Source organism: Diadema antillarum, unplaced genomic scaffold, assembly GCF_040938485.1.
Source record: "Diadema antillarum isolate AM-2024a unplaced genomic scaffold, OU_Dant_1.0 seq00000481_RagTag, whole genome shotgun sequence".
Classification (NCBI taxonomy): Eukaryota; Metazoa; Echinodermata; class Echinoidea; order Diadematoida; family Diadematidae; genus Diadema; species Diadema antillarum.
In genome coordinates this window covers 2,992,776-2,998,375 of record NW_027271445.1, presented here as the reverse complement: position 1 = coordinate 2,998,375, position 5,600 = coordinate 2,992,776, and the positions used below count along the sequence as shown (strand labels likewise).

Genomic DNA, 5,600 nt, shown 5'->3' with positions numbered 1-5,600 from the left:
ATATGTAAAAATATAATTTCATGCATAAATTTGCATAATTAATTTATTCAAAAATATAAAATCAACATTTTTTCTATTGTATGACCATGTAATCTTGTAGTTGACATCCGGCTCTATTTTCAGGCAACATTTTGCGGCGATCACGCGATCGGCGGCCGAGATCTGAAGGGGGGGGGGGGGTCAAATTGACCCCCCCCCCCCCCCGTAAAAACTTGGTCTCCAATAGCCCAGTTGAAATAGGGTTAATGCAATAGACTAGAAGCGTCTAGAAACTCTACATTGCTATTGAGTCGACAGCCGAATCACTGACACTGTGTTGCCAGAAGGTGATCTCGATTGATACGGTAATAAAAAAAAAATGGTGAAATTTGGTGATTTATATAATTGTGATGACCTATGTAGTAAAAAGGACTTTTATTTGCCACCACATTCGAGCATCCACACAGCTGGGAGAATACCATAGTGCTATTGCACTCCCACGTCATGTGTGGCAATCATCTAAGTAAGAAATACGATGCATGCACTGTTAAGTGTTAGTCCACTGTGACATCACACTTCTAGCTGAAGATCAACGTGCTCACACATCATGGAGATCGATCCCCCTTTTAGCAGACGACAACGGGTACTATATTTGAACATTGTTTTTTATGAAAGTTACAGGTGACCTTAGGCATTGAAATTTGGCAGAGATCATCTTTGGGTCTTTCTAAATATGCTGATCGATGTAGCTAAAAAGTAATTACTAGCTTTTCTATTGATGCACACTTAGTATTTGTGTGGACAAAACGGAACTGCATATTGTCTTGTGGAGATGAGTTCTAAATCTATTTCTGAACATTGTGTTTTCATGCTTTCCTCCAGATAAAAAGACGTAACATGACAGTTCTTCGGGAGTGATGGTGATTTAAAGGAACTCGGTATAGGGGTCATCATTTGGAGAACGAAGACAGATTGATAGCTGTACAGTCTCTGTCACACCACGAGGGTGCAGATCACCAGATTGAAGAAGTACATGTAACAGATGTGGCCAACGACTAGCCATTGAATGCAGGGTTGACGAATGCTGGAAACACCGGGCCAACATCAGCGAAGGAGCCTCTGAGATATGGACTTCCATTGCACTAACCCTGCTGTAAGCTATTCTGTTGTTTTCCACGATGATTAATGAAGGGAGACTAGTTTGAAATTGATTCACATTTATTTTACATTCTAGAGTCTCAGTAATTACATAAGAGGCTACATTAAGAGACTGAAAGCTTTGTTGGTTTTGTTTTGTTTGAAGAAATGATTTTCAAGTATTAATTATTCTTCATGGAGCAGTTTTGGAGCTGTCCTTCTCTCTGAAAATGAAAGCCTTGAGAGGTTAGTACTCGTATTTAAGAAAAATGTGTACTTGCTGTATCGACAGAAGTGAAAACCATGTTATGGTCAGTCTTGAGTTGTGTAAGTAGAGCTGAACGTTGCTTATGGCAAATATGTATATTAAATGATTTTGCACTTCAAGTTTATAATGTAAACTGGAGGGACCTATTATCCTCATGCCATAATTTGTATGATTTGTAAAACCTTTAAATTTTACTTATTTGCCCAGGAATTCAACACACACATCACTCCAAGGGGGAGGAGATACTTCAATAGCTGATGGAAGGAGTTCTGACTGCTCCAAGGAGACACCTGCTTATCCAGATCATCGTAGCATATTTCTTGTTGATAATGGAAGCAGAAAACTGTACAGCGTAAGTTCAATTGTTTGAATACTGGTCTGGAAAACCAGTTTCCCATTGTCATGTCTTGTACTATACATTTCCATGCAATATAGCACCATTTAATTTGCCTGTTCACTTTTGTTTTTGTCTTCTCAAATATAGAGAATAACAGACTAAAATGTGCCCCCCCCCCCAAAAAAAAAAAAAAAAAAAAAAAAAAAAAAATGAAGGGACCGGTAAGTATAGCGTGGTAAATGAAGTGATGGTTATAGATTTAAAAATAAAGACTGATATACTTGTATGAAACATGTAAACAGAGTGTACCTACAAGACTCCGCGCTGACTTATTTTCTTGGTAGCCCCATTGGGCCACATGTAAATGATAATAGTCCTAATACTTATGATATAATTATAATAATGATGAATAAAAAAATGGAAATTGATTTGCCATAAAGTTCGATGGATAATCACATCTTGTATTTTTCTACTAACTGTGCACATCCACACTTAACCCATCTGCATGAAATTTTCATTTGTATTAACTGATATTTGGTGTAAGAAGCACATGAATAAATGTACTTGAAACAGCGGTACTGAATAGCAATAGAAATTAATGCCAAGAAAAAAAACATGAAAATAGTTCAGCCCCTTAAAAGATTGAAATGAGGGTCAATTTTTTGATGTTATATATTTGCTTCGTAGAATATGATTAACATTCTTCTTGCTTCCTTTTTAAATTCAGATACCCAAGTAGTGAGCAAAAGACGCGTTGAAGCCAAGGCAGTTACGATGCAGTACCCCACTTTGTGAGACACCACACAAGGTGCACAAGGATATGTAAGTTTATACTCATAAGTTTATGTGATCTACAACTTTTTAGCCCTCTTTAGCAGAAAGCTTAAGTGACATACATGGTATATTGTATCTTATTCATCTAGCTTGCAAAAACTTGAACATTTTCAACTTTTCTCCAGAGATAGTGGACAGAATTCAACCATACTAGGAGTTGATCATCCTTGTTTAGTTAGGGGGCAAGGACCCAAAGTTGTTCAGGATATGGTCATGAGCCCCCCCCCCCCCCCCCCCCCAAAAAAAAAAAGGGCCTTTACAGGGAAATTAATTGCATCTATGTCTTAATTAAATCATTGGGCAAATATACAGGCAATGTGGGGGCTTTTGATAATCTTTGATGTACATGTTCATAGATGTCTAATAAATTTTGTGTGCAGATTGGTCTGATTCCATGACTTAGGTTGGATGTACGTAAACTCCAACGTAACGTAATGTAACGTAAGCTCCAACATGCCAGTTGCGCCGTTCATTTATTATAAACCTATTCTCGTTTTCTTCCATAAGAATGCCACTACATGTATTTCTACTGCTATCAGATCTTCATCAGTTATAGTCAACTCTGTGCCAAAGTGAAATTTGTTGAGACTCGAGAAAAAGCTTTGACCTACAATGCATTCTTATATTTCAGGAGTACCTGTATGACAAGGATCTCGGGATTCATTGAGTATCGTTTGGAGACCTTGAGGAGCTATGACACCACTCATCAACTCAGGCAGAGAGAGAGTAGTTGCAGCTCCCACCAAGCCCCTGACTGAACACAATTCCAACGTTAGATTAGAAGCCCAACGAGAAGAGACAGCTACCATCGGTGTATAGGCCTACGTACATATCCTTGCTTTTTCCTCTTTTGAGATACATTAAATGCTCCTCTGAAGTTGGAACTTACATTCTTGTTGAAGAGTCAGCCTCATCAGGCTCATCTGTAGTTGAACATGAAGCTGTTACCAGGACGTACTGCAGCACTTCAACACTAAAAGTAGAACAGGGTTCGTCGATGAAAAGAGTTTGTTTTGAAACTTCAAGCTGCCCTGAAAACAACCTTATTATAGGGAAGATTTTATTTTCCCAAACAACTGGCAGTATTCACCAAATATTGTGATGACACATAACGATCCAAATTCTGTATGTTCATCCATGCTTCCTTCCATGTGTCCATCTGTTACAGTTTCAGTAACTTTTTTGAACTTCAATCATAACCAAACTTGGATAATAGGTGCACTATGGTAACTTTCCCCTTATGACACACTTTGAAGTCACATGACAGGGTCAAAGCCTCAAAAGTCAAAAAACAAGGTCATTTGAGGTATAATTGTTAGTTTATTTTGGTTAACTGTTTCAAATTGCTCCCATTTGAAGAAGTTTTTTGTCAATTAGTGCTAGTTGATATTTAATTTGAATATTAGATGATCAAATATCAGTAACACAATAAACTGCCTTTAGTCAGAAACTGGCTTTCTGGTGAAAAAAAAAAAAATTGATCTATTTTTAGGACAGAGACTGGTCGATCCCTGTACTGTTTTCAAAATGTGGTCTTAACAACTGCTAGTGAAGTGGGTAATGTTCATTGTGTCTATTTTAAACTCAACTGAGCCAAAGGCTTGAGTGAGCTATTGCGATCGATCGCTTTTTGTTCGTCATGCGTCGTGCATAGACTTTTACATTTTCATCTTCTTCTCAAGAACTGGTGGGCGGATATCAACCAAACTTGGTGGGGATCATTCTTAGGGGGTAGGGACCAAAAGTTGTTCATGTGGAGCATGTGGCCCAGGGGGACGGCCCCAAGGGGAAAAAGGGGGTAATCTTTTAAAATCTTCTTCTCCAGACCCAAAACAATGCAGTTAATATGTTATTTGTAGATCTATACATTTACCTATAAAGAATATAGTTTGTTCATGGAAAGACCCAAGTTTCGGTGGTGGGGGCCAAGGGGAAAAAACACATGTCCATCTTCTTCAAACCGGAGTCCAGATTTCAGTCAAACTTGGTTGGGATCATCCTTAGTGGGTAGGGTCCCAAGGTTGTTCATGTTGAGCATGTGGTCGAGGGGGGGGGGGGGGGGGGGGGGGGGGCAAGGGAAGATGGGAGAAACTTTTGTGCTCCAGATCCAAAAGCATTATAGGCAAGATATGGTGTATGTGGATATCTTTATAGGTGAAGAATATACGTTCATGACAATGCCTCAATACCTATGATAACCTCCTTAGAGCTCGGGGGGGGGGGGGGGGGGGGGCAGAGGATAGGGCCCCCAAGAGAGGAAAAAAAATCTTGCTCTCCAGACCCGAAAGCATTACAGTCAAGATACGTTTTAAGTAGATACCTTAAAGATAAAGAATATTCATGAAATGTTGTTCATGACAATACCTCGGAAAACCCCTTTGGACAGACTGTTTTGTGTACTAACATCGGTCTTGTACTAGTCTGATTTCATACCTTGATACCACCTTCAGAAATGCATCCTTTCTGTACAAAATGGCATGATATAAAAAGAAAGTCAAAATCTGAAATTTTTAGAGAATTTGTTCCGTTTGTTGTATTTTTAGATCAGATTAATACATCACATGTACCTACATTTGTATTGGATGTTACATCACTGCAAGCCTCATTACATCTTATTCTTATGGACAGTAATGTGTTTGTGTGTGAAAGTTTATGAAATATACTCTGTGATAACGAAATTGTATAGGAACCACACACATTATCTCAATGAGTTATTACTATATGCCTATGTTATAATCATTTGTAAGAAAGCAACCAGAGTCAGATTTCTCTAATTAAATTCCAAAATACATGTACTGTACATTTAGTACACAATCCTTGGGAATGAATTTCTGCTTTAGTTTCAGACTTTGCCTTGCGGCTACTCCTTGACACAGATTTCGAGTTGTATAGCCACATATAATTTATAGTTCTTAATACACTGTACAATAAAACATGCGTTATGAAGCTGAAATAATGAGGATGAGAAAGACTCAAATCAAGTTTGTAGCCCATATTATACCAAAATTATGAATTATAATAAATTTGCTCTCATAGTGTTAAGTT

General features: G+C 38.1%; 1 long non-coding RNA gene across 1 annotated transcript; it reads left to right on the top strand.

Annotated features, from left to right (window-relative positions):
* The first annotated feature begins 204 nt into the window (after positions 1–204).
* On the top strand, positions 205–2,490 carry LOC139733545 (uncharacterized). The gene is made up of 3 exons (XR_011711102.1): positions 205–1,132; positions 1,592–1,736; positions 2,449–2,490. It is a non-coding gene; the product is annotated as an uncharacterized lncRNA (long non-coding RNA).
* The last annotated feature ends 3,110 nt before the right edge of the window (positions 2,491–5,600 follow it).